Raw genomic sequence first — 15924 nt, forward strand, 5'->3', positions numbered from 1 at the left:
GATAGACATGTATACAATCATTAGAACAATGTAGATATAAGCAGGGTGACTGTACTTCCTGGTTTGCCTCAAGCAGTTCTGGTGTATGTCTGTTGTTCAGTTGTCATTAGTAGTAGCATTGTCTTTCACTCTTAGAAGTCTCCCAGGTTGAATGGTGAATTATTCAATCACCATAAGTCTAAGTGCTGAAATATAAGGCACTGTGGAAATATAGAGGACAATACTTTACATTTGGGGAGGGAACATAGAGAAGTCACAGAGATCATGTCTCAGTGAAGTCTTTAAGGAGGGGTAGAAATTCATTGGCATGACAAGGTTGAGATGTGGGAAGTGCTTTCCAGGAAGGCAGAAGAGTTGGTACAAGGTGGAGAAGATGGGTAGCTGCTGGCTGGTAAGCATGGCTGAAATGAGAATGGTGTGAGGGAGGGGGAGATAAAGCTAGACAAGCCACACAGCCTGAAGAGTCTAAGGCCCCATGAACCATGCACTGATAATGCTGATGGAGAAAGGGGTATGGATATGAGGACTATTATAATAAAAATAATGAGTTTTATTAGCAATAGTATTGTTGCTATTACCATACAGATGTGTCAAGATATTTCAATAGAATTTTTTATTTCCCATATTCCTTTGCCTTGGAAAAAAGTAGTCTGTTTCTGTCTACTTGCCTCAAGAATTTTTGCTATTTAAAAAGCATAAATATACTGAAGACAGTTCCCTTCCTAAGCTTAAAAAAAAAAAAGAAAAGACAAATCCATTGAATAGTCATTAGTCTCATTAGTCTGAGCTACATGAAATAAACTTTTTTTTTTGGAGGGTCTTTTTAGGGCCACACCCACAGCATATGGAAGTTCCCAGGCTAGGGGTCAAATTGGAGGTGCAGATATACACCACGGCTATAGCAACACCAAAACCAAGCAGTATCTGAGACCTACAGTGCAGCTCAAGCCAAATCCTTAACCTACTGAGCAGGGTCATGGGTCAAATCGGTGTCCTCATGGATACCAGTCGGGTTCGTTACCACTGAGCCACAATGGGAACTCCTGAGGAGGTGGCTTCTAGTACCCTTAGGAGAGAACGATTTGAGAGTAGAAAGAAAAGAACTTTGGAGTGGAGAATAACTATGATGAAATGTTCTACTAGCCCAGCAGGCAGAGCTCAGAAGCCTCATAAAATTGATTTGAAGATAATAAGTGACTTAGATATTCCTTGTGTATCTGAGTCTATGGATTGAGATTTATACCAGCTCCATAAAAAGAGTTACTAACCACCAGGTACAGTATGCTGAACATCATATGAGCTGCTTTATGTCTAATTTTATCTTCACAGTACTCTATAGAAAGGGTGCTGATTATCCTAGTTTTACAGATGAACAAGTGAAATTGAGAAAAGTTAAGTAACTTGCTCCAAGATCACAAAAGCACTAAGAATTTGCCTGTGCTGTTTGCACTAAACTATAATATCAATTTCTCAAAGGCTGCTTTGACATTTTATTGTCAATAACCTCTGAAGGCAAAGTACTCAGTCTAAACCAGGTATTTGGCACGTGGTAACTTATCACCTTCCTCCAAAATACCTCTATTTCATGTAGCTTTCTACAATTTCACATACATGATCTCATCATGTCTCTAGTAGTGCTTTATTCCTGGACTTTCTATGGGTGTGCATCTTGTTTTTATGTATTTTCTAACAGCAGCTAGAACCTACCTGCTTAACTAATGCTTGAATACTAAAGAAAGAAGAAAGTAAGGGAGGAGGGAGGAGGGGAGAAAGAAGTAGATCTCTGGTAGGTTTTTTTTTTTTTTTTGTCTTTTTAGGGCAGCACCAGGGGCACATGGAAGTTTCCAGACTAGGGTTTAAATTGGAGCTGTAGCCGCTGGCCTACACCACAGCCACAGCAATGCCAGATCCGAGCTGGGTCTGCGACCTACACCACAGCTCATGGCAACACCAGATCCTTAACTCCCTGAGCGAGGCCAGGGATCGAACCTGCATCCTCAGGAATGCTAGGTAGTCAGATTTGTTTCCAATGATATCCATGACGGGACTCTCAAGTAGCCTGAGTAGTTTTGTTGGGTTTTGGGGCATCCAGTAATTGATCACTGTATCCTTGTGTGTGTGTGTGTGTGTGTGTGTGTGTGTGTGTGTGTGTGTGTGTGTGTGTGTGTGTCTTTTTAGGGCTGCACCCATGGCATATAGCGGGTCCCAGGCTAGGAGTCAAACTGGAGTTGTAGCTGCTGGCCACAGCCACAGCCACAGCAATGCCACATCTGTGTGTCTGCGACCTATACCATGGCCCACAACAATGCCTGATCCTTAACCCACTGAGCGATGCCAGGGATTGAAACTGCGTCCTCGTGGATGCTAATCAGATTTGTTTCCGCTGAGCCATGATGGCTCAAGATATAGCCTTTCTTTTTAACTACTCCTTGAAAACTCTGTTCTCTCTTGGGTTCCTTAGAGCCATGCTTTCTTGGTTTCAGGGTGCTTCGTGCACTAACTTTTCTATAGCTCTTTTTCTTCTCTCATCTAAAGCTGAGGTTGGCCAACTTTTTCTTACAGGCCTAGATAGCAAACACTTCAGGTTTTGCAAGCTGTTTTGCAAGTAGTTACAACTACTGAACTCTGCCTTCATAACACAAAAGCAGGAGTTCCCATTGTGGCTCACCTGGTTAAGAACCTGACTAGTATCCATGAGGATGCAGGTCTGATCCCTGGCCTCACCCAGTGGGTTAAGAATCTGGCATTGCCATAAGCTGTGGAGTAGGTCCCAGAGAAGGCTTTGGAGATGAGCTGCTATGGTTGCGGTATAGGCTGGCAGCTGTAGCTCTGATTTGACTCTAGCCTGGGAATTTCTGTAAGCAGCAGAAGCATCTATTAAAAAAAAAACAAAAAACAAAAACAAAACAAAAAACAAAACAGCCCTGGACAAATGAGAATGAAGAGTTAAGACTGTTCAAATAAAACTGTTTACAAAAACAGGTTGTGGGTGTAAGGGCCCCCTTAGGATCTTGACCTTAGCCTGCTTCCAGCCTCACTGGAAACAATTCTGTTATCCTTTAATTTTAAAGATCCCTTTGATGTAGAAGTTACTACACTTTCCATCTCTGGCTTGGCCCTTTCTCTTTCATGCTCCTTGCTGTGTTCCCTCTTTTGGTCTAGGATGCCACCATCCTCTGTTCATCTCCAGGCTCTATGCCTTTGCAATTTTTATTCCTTCTCTGAATTGTTAGATGTAGTAAAATAAATATGTCCCTTCCCTCATCCCCCATTTCATAATGAATCAAATGTTGATTTGTTTTCCATAAAGCCCCTTCTTCTCTATTCCTAATGTAAGGTTAACAGAATTTGCCAACCTAAAATATCTCTTTGGCATATTAATTTTTATTATTATTATTTTTTGCCTTTTAGGGCCGCACCGGAGGCACGGAGGTTCCCAGCCTGGGGGTCCATTTGGATATGTAGCCGCCGGCCTATGCCACAGCCACAGCCACAGCAATGTGGGATCTAAGACGCATCTGTGACTTATACCACAGCTCACCTCAATGCCAGATCCATAACCCCTTGAGCGATGCCAGGGACTGAACCTGCGTTTTCATGGATGCTAATCGGGTTTGTTAACTGCTGCGCCTGACGGGAACTCCAGCATATTAATTAATTTAAACTGGTTATTTTCTAAGAAACAGTTACAAGGTAAAACTCTGAAGATCAAGCAGGAGTTACCCTTTTGTAAGACATTTACATTTGTAAGGAAGATCTCCATGTGTTAAGGATGTCTCTCTTGAAGAGCAGACTGACCAAATCTGAGGAAAGTCTAATCAAATGGAAAAGACTTAAATCTGCATAACAACCTTGTTAACTGTGCTCTTCCTGGTTACCTCCCCTAACTGACCCTCTCCACAATCAGCATCCTATTTTGTCTTTAGCTGAGAGTTTAGGCCATTTTGGTGAGTTACTGTTTTTCCAGGTGTCTCCATGTGTACATGTTATTACACTTGATTTTCTCCTGTTAATTTGTCTTATGTCAATTTAATTCTTAGACCTGTCAGAAATTAGAAAGGTAGAGGAAAATGTTTTCCTCCCTGACAGAGAAAAACTAGGCATTGGTTGGTGGTACTTATGGGGCCTCCTGACTGGGTAGGGGGAGCAGAATGGGGTGCATTCTGGCAGTTAGGGGTGGCTCTGCCACTGCAAGGGAGTCCTGTGGTTTTCGGCTCTGTGGATGGTCCAACTAAAAACTGGCACTTGCTATGCGCCTCTATAAGGATTAAGTCTCTAGCTACTGCAGTCACTAACATTCAACAGAACCTGAAAGGACTTCAGGGTGGAGATAAGGAATCAGGCACTCAGTGCCCTGGGAAAAACTGGCAGAACAGGCCTTCAGATAGTTAGATATTTTCAGAAGATTTTATGAGTCCAAATTCTTACATCTCCTCATACCTAGAAAATTACTAAACTCATTAACAGTGACATCTGTTCCTAGTGACTAGCAGCAAGCCTCTGCCAAAATGTGAGCATGACTTCATGTACCCTCCATCACTAAAACCATATATAATACTGATCTCTCTCCCTGCTTCTTTGGAGGCCATGCCTCAGAGCTATCTGAGAGGCTGTCTCCTAGGCTAAAGTTCTTATTTTTGTTCACCCCCTCCCCCCAAAAAAATAACTCACAACTCTCATGTTGTGCATTTTTTTTTTCAGTTGATAGTGGTTTTGCAGGATGGTGCATGGGGACCTGAGGCCTTTGGAGGAAGAAAGGAATCAGTTCAATTCTGGAGCCGTGTTGGCAAGCCACATATTTAAGACCATATTCTCTGATCCAGCTTTACCAATAATAAAAGAGCTTTAGCTGCTCTTTTGAATCCCATCTGCCTTCTCCTTTATCTATCAAATCTATCATATGATTTGTTCATTATATAAACAAATACAAGATTTGGAAACAGATTGTCTTTTCAGTAACACTGAAAGGCCCTTTTCACTGCAAATGTTATTCTAAACTCCTTTTGAGAAGAAACTGAACTTGTTAGTGCTTCAAAGGAAGGGCAGTGTCAGGCCAGGAACTCGACCACAAACCCACCAGGAGACTGTGTTTATTGCTACTAAAGATTTACACATACATGGTGCACTAGCACTTTGCTTTCCAAGACCGCTTAATTTTTACTTTCTACAAGAACGTTATTGATGACAAGCTCCTGCTGAGTCACTAAATAGATTTGGCAGTAATGTTGTAGAAGAGTGTGCCATGAGCCCAGGGATGCTGTATTAACCAGGCACTAACGAGCATCCCTAACCAAGGGAAGAGGCAGAAAGACTCACTTTAGACATTAGTATGAGACAGAGAGTGCAAGAATAGAAAATGTGGCACATAAAACAAGGACTCAAAACCTAAAACACCAGGCGCGTAAATTAACACCTGAGAAAAAGGGGGTGGAGTATCACATGAAAATTGTTTTAGGGAAGCACTCAATTGGAATGTCACAGCCTAGTTCACTAAGACAATTAACAAAAATAAAATTGAAACCTGACTAGAAAATCAGTTTTGATGGAGTTCCCGTCGTGGCGCAGTGGTTAACGAATCCGACTAGGAACCATGAGGTTGCGGGTTCGGTCCCTGCCCTTGCTCAGTGGGTTAATGATCCGGCGTTGCTGTGAGCTGTGGTGTAGGTTGCAGACGCGGCTTGGATCCCGCGTTGCTGTGGCTCTGGCGTAGGCCGGTGGCTACAGCTCCGATTCAACCCCTAGCCTGGGAACCTCCATATGCCGCGGGAGCGGCCCAAGAAATAGCAACAACAACAACAAAAAAAAAAAAAAAAAAAAAAGAAAAGAAAATCAGTTTTGAAAATCTTACAGTTTGTTATATAAAAGGCTAACAATAGGTATAAAGGCCTGCCATTTATTTGCAAGCTTTCAATTAAATATGACTTGGTTATTACTTCTCCCACAGCAAACTACTCTTATTCTGACAAAATTTGAAATTTTTAAAAAAGACATCTAGGAGTTCCTGTTGTGGCTCTGTGGTAAGGAAGCTGATTAGGATCCATGAGGATGAGGATGCAGGTTCAATCCCTGGCCTTGCTCACTGGGTTAAGGATCTGGCATTGCCATGAGCTGTGGTGTAGGCTGGTAGCTGCAGTTCTGATTTGACCCCTAGCCTGGGAACCACCATATGCCCCAGGTGCGGCCCTAAAAAGCAAAAAAAAAACCACAAAAAAAAACCACATCTAATGAAATAGACTTTAAACATATGAAGACCCCCCCCCCAAAAAAAATCTTTTTTTGGCCACTCCCACAGCATCCAGAAGTTCCCAGGCCAGGGATCAAATTCATGCCACATCAGTGACCTGAGCCACAGCACTGACAACACCAGATCTTTACCTGCTAGGTCACCAGTAAACTACAGAAAAATCATTCTTTGCAGAGATCCTTTGTCCCAAGTTCTTTTCCTAGGAATTATTATTGGTACTATTATTTTTGCTTTATGTTCTAAAATGCTTGTATACAGATTAAAATTCAGCACTTATGACTTACTCTATACTATTTTCCTCAGTACCTAATTAATCACTGAAATCAGATTTCTAGCTCTTTTGAACACCCATAGCCCCAACTTCAAGGCTCTGATTATGGTAAGATGGGCAACAAGTCTTTATGGAATATCCACAGTGGTGCAAGATCTATGTTAAGTCTTTCACATACAATGTCCTGTTTATCTTGAACTCATAAAAACTCCTTGTTTTTTCTCTAACAGATAAACAAACTAAATCTTAAAGAGGCTGGCCCTTAAATAAATGAATAAAGAAGAAAAAAAATTTTATGAATAATCAAGAAAATAGCTACATTCATAACAGAGCAACTGATTCCACTTCCTTGAAAAGTGATAATCTGTATATGACATACACAGGCAATTCTATACTTTTAAAAATAATTTTGTATTATTTACATATTAATAAATGTAGACAGTCAAACTTTGAAATAGCTCTTCTTTATCAACCTATATATACTTTCTTCCTCATACTTTTAGAAGGTAACATCTTCCAAAGTGCATTTCATGGGATGTTAATGGGTAGCACATATGTTCTGGAAGGGCTGGCTCCAACAATAGTAAACACTTTTGTTTCCTGCAGAATTTTTCACAGCCTTTAATTATTCATGAGCTCTGTGACTTTCTAAGGAGGCATTTAAGATACACATAGTGTTTCTAAGCATTTTTGACCATTAAAACCTTTTCTAGTATTGCATCAAGCAAGAATATTATCATATAAAATTGAATCTAGGAATCATGTTTGCCAAGAGTCTCTTACATTAACTTCAAGCCCTTTACGTTTGCAAATCAAAGGAGGAAGTTGGAATGGAAAAGGAGAAAGGTAGAAGCACAAAGGGCTATTGCGCCTAGGAAGATTGTCAACTGGAAAAGAAATGACTACTAATTAGATCACCAAAGTTAGGATTTAATTTTAATTCAACCGAATCATTTATGGAGCAAAGAGGGATTCTGCATTAGCAGTAGGCTCTGGCAAGACCAACAAACAGTCAAAATAGGTCTTTAAAACTCTAATTCTTACCCCACAGATTTACACCAAGTTCTAACTGATTAAGAAGCACGATGAAATTAGATGGCTGGCAGACACCATAAAGGGAGGTCACTAAATATCTTGTCAATATATGAATAAATATTTGTTAAGTGAATGAATAAAAAGTCCTCTAGCATCTGTGATAAAGGTCACCTACCTTCCTTTGGAATACTTTCAGGAGTGGGATATCCAGTACCATTCAAAGCAGTCTTCGCGCTGCTGGACAGCTCAAGTTACCAAACTATGTTGTATTATATATTTATAACTCTTAATATTTAAAACACTTATCAGAAAGGATTATAAATATTTAGGCTAGTCTCTTTAGTGCATAAAGAAGAACAGTTGTAAATGACTTCCTCAGTTATTATTAGGGATGACAATTGAGGGTTTTTGACTGATAGACTGACAGCCAAAATCTATTTGTTTTTAACTTATTCCCAAGCATCTCTACTTGCTGAATTGGACAATCTACTTTTTTTTCTTTTCTACATGAAGACAAAATATTTGAAGATCTCTATCCTGACTCCTCTAGCCTTTTCTACTCCGAATTAGACATACCCAGTTTATTTCTACAAGACATGGTCTGTTTTTTACTTAATATCTTATCACTTTTCACTTGTAAATGGGCACTCTCCATTTAAGCAAGTTGTGCCAAGAAAAGACCATGATACTGCAGGTAAGGTCTGATGACCACCAAGCATTAATGGGCTATTGGTCCAAATTCTGCAGCTGGCAGCCCTAAGGAGTAAGAGACAAGCTTTGAGTTTCACCTGAGCTCCTGAATAAGCACAAGGTCCATAGAATGTGAAACTGAGTTAAAGCCACTTCAAATGGAAATCCCTTCTGTGAGGCAGACACCAAGCCTATCTATCCAATGAGAGTGTCCACACAGACCATGGGAGAGAAGTTACAGTGCTGTGCTAAGGGTAGGTGCAGGTCCTCTCTCCAAGTGACCACCTTGCTGAAAAGTGATAACCATGGGAACTTGGGAGCTGTATAGTATTCTAGAATAAGGGGCGATAACTATAGCCCAGGGGACATATCCAGCCTGATGCCTTGGTAAGGTCCACAAGCTAAGAATGGTTTTGACATTTTTAAATGGTTGAAAAAAAAATCAAAAGTAGAATACACCCTGGGATACCCCCAAATTATGTGATATTCAAATTTCAGTGACCATAAATAAAGTTCCATTGGAATACAGGTGATGGAGTTCAGGAATGCTACAGCTAAATATGGTATCTTGGCAAACCAAGCTTAGCATTTCAAACTGAAAGAGGATGAGAAAAGAGCAAAAGCAGGAAGGTCAGTCTGACCTTTGCCTCACCCTTCTCCCCTGAAGGTCATAGAACCCTCATGTCAGAGGTGCCCTTCCTACACAAGGAGGAAAAGAGCATCCTTATCTATGAAGTCAAAAGCACACAGAGAAGAATCCTACACGCTGGTCTTGCTAAGATCCCCCAATTTATTACACTCACCTCATACTCCTTGACCTATCATATTTTCCCACAACTATGCCTTTTTCATTAAACCTAGCATAAAGATATTTTCTGTTTCTTTGGGTATTTCTTCATTTCCTTATGAAGGCTCCTGTATCTTGTAAAACTTATATTAAATAAATGTGTATGCCTTTCTCTTGATAATCTGTCTTTGTCAGTTTAATTTTGAAACACAGCCAGTGACCCTCAGAGGGTTGAGGAAAACTTTTCCCTCCCTGCACAGCCCTGCTCATTATGTACTTGCCATAAAGGTACAGTTCAACAGTTGTGACGCTCTATCCATGGTCCACAAAGCCCTCTCTCTATGGTCCATCTGGCCATCTATAGAAAATGTTTGCTGACACCTATTCTAGAATACTGAAAGAAAGCATACACATATTCCAAACATCTAATACTACATGATGACATCTTCCATTTATTCCCAAATAACTCACAAGCAAAAGTAGATGTCAGTTCTTCCTTATCACCCAAGGAAAGGAAAAGCCTTTCCTTATCACTCAAGTATCAATCTCTTTCAGTCATCCTGTTTTAGAAAAGCACATCTTGGTACTTACTTGCAGCTGAACTTGTCTAATTTTTATATCTCTTCGTACTTTATCAAGTCTATTCTCTCCATGTTTCCCTGGTAATTAATACCCCAGAATATGAAGGCACTATGGCAAGACATGTTTACCATTGGATTTCCAGCTGAGAACCATGCTTTATACCTAGTTGAGGCCCATTAAATATGAGTTGAATAGGGAATGTGTTATAAAATTAAGCAACCAAACATTTTCAGAAATTAATTCAGAAGAATATTATTTATTACTTCTAGGAATAAAGACCTCTACAAAGTCTCATACTTTCATTATAGAATTCACTTAAAAACAATAGATTTACTTTAATAAAGTAATGGCTCTTCATTCTTCTACAAGGACCACTTAAATATCAAGTGGGCAATTTGCTCAGTTTCTCTGTATCTAAGTTTCCTCATTTGCAAAATTGTCCTAATGATCCAAGGGTCATAAATGAAATAATATGTCAAATCACTTTGAGCTGTTGGGGAAAAGATGCCATATAAATTCATGATAATATCACTTGTGATATAATGCCCAATCATTTTCCATGACAACACTAGAAACATATTAACCATTAAAGAAGAGACATGTTCCTATAGTTATATTACACATTTTCTAGATGCCAGGAAGAGATAAAGTATAAAATATTTCAGCCACTGTCAAGTCTGATTAGATATGGTTCTGTATAGGTAAAGCATCATAGAAAATTCCTATTACTAATCTCCCAAGCCATATACAAAGAAGTCCTATGATATATAAAACTTGGGTACTTATTTGGCCCAGTTCTCATCTTTGCACATATGAGAGCTGCTACAGACAACACCTTCTCAGACACACAGATGTCAAAGTGGAAACACACCTCCAGGAGACACCTAAATTTATGCTTGGACAGATGGGAGAGTTACTGACAGGCTGAAGGAGAGACCACTGCATGGAGTGGTAAGCACAGAAGAAAATATATCAAATGTACTCTTCTAAACAATCAAAAAATGAAAACATTAGGTCTTTAGTTGCACCCCATTTAGAAATGGGAAGACAAGTTTAGACAGTTCACAATGCTAATGAATGAAGTAGAATATTTTCCTGGAAATTTCATTCATTCAAAGATACTTTATTTATTCATTTATTTATTTATTTATTTATTTATTTATTCTCTTTTTGCAACCACACCTGTAGCACATGAAAGTTCCCAGTCTAGGGGTTAAATTGAAGCTGCAGCCACATTAATGCCAGATCTGAGCCACATGGGTAAACTATACCCCAGCTTGCAGCAATACTAAATCCTTAACTCACTGAGTGAGGCCAGGAATCAATCTCACACCCTCACAGACACTGTGTTGGGTTCTTAACCCACTGAGCCAAAACAGGAACTCCCCAAAATACTTTATAAGCCCTTTCTATGTGCTCAGTACCAGTCTCCAGTGTTGAGAACAAGGTCAAGAGTGGGGAAAAATGATGAGCTGTCCTTGCCCTTCCAAAGCTTGCAATGGCTGAGACAGATACTACGTACACAACTATGTCAATTAACCTTTCGCTTAAAACGGTGACAATTATTACAAACGGAATTCTGGTAGGACCTAACAGGATGATCAAAGATGACTTTCTAGAAAGTTATGTTTAAGCGAAAAGATGACTATCAGTTGCCATGAAAATTAAAAGGAGTAAGATTTTAGGCACACAAAAAGTAACTTTTTGAAGGTTTCTATAGCAGGAAAGAACTTGGAATATGGGCCAAAAAAGATCACTGGTGTTGGGGCAGCTGCCTCTTTCCTCAAGATACTTCTGCAGGGACATTGCTATTATAAAAATACAAATCTAGGCGTTCCACTTGTGGTGCAGTGGAAAAGAATCTGACTAGTATCCATGAGGATATGGGTTTGACCCTTGGCCTCACTTCATTGGGTTGGGGATCCGGAGTTGCCATGAGCTGTGGTGTAGGTTGCAGACGTGGTGCAGACATGGCTCAGACCTGGCATTGTGGCTGTGGCATGGGCCAGCAGCCGTAGCTCTGATTCGACCCCTAGCCTGGGACCTTCCATATCAAGCAAACCTGCATGCTCATGGATACTAGCCAAATTTGTTTCCCCTGAGCCATGATGGAAACTCCTTTCCTTTCCTTTCCTTTCCTTTCCTTTTTCTTTCTTTCTTTCTTTCTTTCTTTCTTTCTTTCTTTCTTTCTTTCTTTCTTTCTTTCACAACAGATACATTGATGGCCTTGCTACTCAAAAGGTGGTCCAGGGACCAGCAGCAGAGGGACCAGCATTACCTGAGAGCTTGTTAGAAATGCAGACTCTCAGGCCCTAAAGACCTATTGAATCAGAATTCATGGTTTTAACCAGTTCCCCAGGTGACATGTTTGCATTTAAAAGTCAAGAAGCCTTGCGTTACATAATGTCAAAAATCATACCCTACAACCACTTCACACTCGTGGAAACTCAGCAGACCCTAAATGGGACTGTAATAATTCTATGGAGACCACTGATATTCTAGGCTAGTCTATTATCAATCACTGATAGGATCTTTGGTTGGAAAAACTAAGGCAAAACCACACAAATATGGTCCTACTGTTCTAAGTAAGAACAGGGTACACATCCAGCAAAGAAAAAAATATTGAACAGGTGAGAATACAGATGTTGTCACCACAAAAGAAACCAAAGACATTGATTTTAGATGTGCTAAGGGTACCAAGAGGGAACATATTTTTACTTTTAGTCACCTTCTTCAAGTCAGTCACAAAACAGCACTTTGTTCATATTTATAAAATGAAACAAAACACACACACACACACACAATGCACAACAACATACCCAGTTTCTGTCACACTACTCCCCTCATTACCCAAAAGATCAAGAAAACATTAACAATAAAATAAGAGAATTTGAATTGATTCATTCATTTTAAGTCAATCATCCCTTTGTAATGGTAGCAGCCCTTTATCTAGAGTTTTCTATACATCCGTTTCTTGATTCTCTTTAGGCACTTCATTATGAGGTTGAAAAGTAGAAAATGTACTAAATTATCCACAACAGAGGTTCCTGATAGCTCCCATGAATTTTGTAAACTGTCTGTGGCTCCGTGGGGCTGCAGTGTGGTGTGGTGGGTGACAGCCCAGTCTCTGGAAGCCAGCTGCCTGGATGGAATCCCGCTTTGCTAGTTACAAGGTGTGGGACTTGGATAAGTGGCTTGCTTTCTCTGGGTCTCACTCTCACCTTAAAGTGAAGATGATAACTGTACCTACCACCCAGAGTTGTTTTGAGGATTCAGTGAGTGAACACATTTAAAGTACTTAGAAGCAGTGTCTGGAATGTGTTAAACATCACGTATGTGCTAGTTTGTTGTGGTTGTTACACTACCACTGAAAATCACCAGAAGCCAAGAAATTTCACTGGTGATAATTCTTGGGGCAATAGGAAAAGGAACGAGAGTTAGTCACACTTCATTCAAATGTCACTAGCAGGAAAAGGCCACATGCTAACAATTGGGAAATTGCCAAACATTTGTTCCTTTGATGCCACAAGTAAGAGACTGGTTAAGGCCATGTGGCCTTGGTGAGGTAGTGACTAAACAACTGCCCTGGGTTTTTAACACCAATAATCCAAAATGGTGTCTTACAAAGTTAAAATCTTCTATAAGCATTTGTGTTTGAGAGGTTTTCCCCTCCAATGTAGCATGGCCTACCTTAAAAAACAAACAAACAAACAAAAAACAGCAAACGCTACCTTCTCAAGCCCACTTAAACTCACCCAAGCTTCCTGGAAGCTTACAGCCTACACATATGATAAATAAAAATATTACCATTCATTCATTTATTAAATTTTACTATTTTCTGACACTCAGTGACGCTTTATCTCATATTACAAGAAAGTTATTTCCATATACGCTCTGCTGGTTCTTTTTAAAATAATAGAAATAGAAATTCTGATAAATCATTTTCATAGAGCAAGGCCAAAAGCTACAGACACAGGAAAGAGAAACCCCATATATTTTAATAAAATGTGGTTGTCTATCAAGATACTTCTGTACCTAACAGAATTTAATAACTGCTTATGGGATGAAAAGGACCTTGTTTTAAAATGCGTACAATAGAAATATGTACTTAAAATTTCTATCCTTATTCCTAAGACAATTTTAACAAAGTTAACTTTTGTCAATGAGAACAAAAATACACTCTTTATAAAGGAAAACTGTCCCATAAGAAGGTTGATAGTTATGTTGCTTAAAACACCAAATCTAGAATTTTGCTTCCCTAAAAATATGATCAAGCTTCTAAATTACCAAATGGTATTCAATGAAAAGAAAAGCTCTGCAAAAAAATTACATATGTATTTTTAGGTACATAACAATTTTCATCTTGGTCTTGCTAATGCGATTCCCTGAGTATATTGTTTCTAACTTAAAGTGACAAGGTTTCTCCTGGAGCTTAATAAATCAGTCAATCAATTGATTAGTAAATTCGGTCACTTCATCCTTACAGTATTTGAAGTAGCTAATAAAATTCAATACAAGGCAATACCAGAGCAGCTGTGTAACCCCAATCAGATACCTAACAGCCTTTGCAAAAAAAGATAGATATTTGAACAGTTTGAGTGACTGCACAAGAGCCATGATAGACTGTGATACAACATGGGACCTTTAATAACTTGTAAGTCTTTCAAAAACAATATCATATCATATGTATGAAGGTAGGTGTAATATTTTTAGTAAATGAATGTGGAAATCTTTTGTAATAAAACATGAGATAAATATTCATTTAACCACAACTGCTATTCCTGTATGTAGTATCTAATCAGTATAGTCGCAATTGATTTCCAGGCTGTTCTTTATAACTCTGTCAATAGGAGATCGTTTCTCTTCTGGGACCATGCTCATGAGTTTCAATGATTATATTAGAGTAACTCTCCGGACAGGTGAAATCCTATCCATGCCATGTAGTCATCTTGCCTGGAAGCTCAGATTACAAAGTTTAAGGGAAGCTCCATATTTTATATCCTAAATGATCACTGATTGGCCAATCACACTGAGCTTTTTCTGTAAGAAACTTGGTGCTAACTGGAAGAGAAACATCAAAGTTCATGATCAGCCCTACCTACCTAGCGGGAAAGTTAAATGCATGTGTATCAGGGTGTCCTTGTTGATTCGACGTGAAAGGAGACAGGCCAGGTACCTCAGCCCACTCCAGGATTTAATCTGCATAAGTATTTGTATAGGAAGGGTAGCGAAAAGAAAGTTCCAGCTGGGTTCAGAATCCTGGCTTACCTACCCATTACCAGCTATATACGTCTCTGGGCAAATAACATTATCTTAAACTCCAATGCTATTTTTTTTTCATTTTTTTTTTTATTACTCAAATGAATTTATCACATCTGTAGTTGTATAATGATCATAACAATCTGATTTCACAGGATTTCCAATGCTATTTTTAACATAAGGGAAATAATTATATTTACTTTATAAGGTTTTAAGAATCAAATTAGTTGCTTTGCACAATGCCTGACACCTAGTAAGTAAATAACACATGTTGGCTACTTGAGGAATTAGTGTCCCTCTCACCAGTTTTCCCTTTAGGAGAGTGGACTTGTAGCCTGAAGCTAAAGCTCTTGCTTTCAGTTGAACTTTGTGAGATTTAAGGCCCACACAATACTGCTTGGGGGCCAAAAGGATAAAGTCAGATTCAAGGTTTTTAGGGAGAGGTAATCTCCAAACCTATGCTTGGAACACAGTGAGGCTGGAGGAGTTGTAGTGACCTTTGGCTTTTACGGATTTGAGAACACCAGAAAAGAAGCGATATTCTCACAAGGGCTCAGCAGTGAGGCACCTCCCTTAAGTGGATTTTGGGAAGCAAACATCAAGGTGGACGGGAGAGAAGAATATGGAGAGCTGGTCGTGGGCAGGTCTGAAAAACCAAAAATTCCAGAAATATCTGGAACAATCTGGACAGAAGAATGCTATACCAACGGGCTGGTAGAGCCTGGTGACATCTGCCTCATTCATATACAAATATGATAACGATATAAGGCAGAGTATGCTAAGGGCAAATAAGAAGCAGCCACCATAACAGACACTGAAGTTCAGTGGGGAGAGAGAGATCAATGTGAGCTAGAGCGTTCAGAGATCTGGGACGTCAGCTGGCCCTTGCCCACTGATGGAGGCTGGGTTGTCAAGGAGGAAGAATGGTGAGTCAAGGTATGGAGGAAGCATGTGCCTGGGGTTTTGGGGACAAAGGCTGAAATGGCCATGTGGGGGTGTGTGCGTGTGCATGCATGCATAAGGGAACAGTGGGTAAAAAAGGTTAGAAAATTAGTC

The 15924-nt window shown here is 39.6% G+C and overlaps 1 protein-coding gene across 6 annotated transcripts in view; it reads right to left on the reverse strand.

Moving 5' to 3' along the window:
- Positions 1 to 15924, reverse strand: part of KIAA0825 (KIAA0825 ortholog) — a 356819-nt gene that overhangs the window by 196003 nt on the left and 144892 nt on the right. The window lies entirely within an intron of this gene.

This window comes from Sus scrofa, chromosome 2 (assembly GCF_000003025.6).
Source record: "Sus scrofa isolate TJ Tabasco breed Duroc chromosome 2, Sscrofa11.1, whole genome shotgun sequence".
NCBI classification, from domain to species: Eukaryota; Metazoa; Chordata; class Mammalia; order Artiodactyla; family Suidae; genus Sus; species Sus scrofa.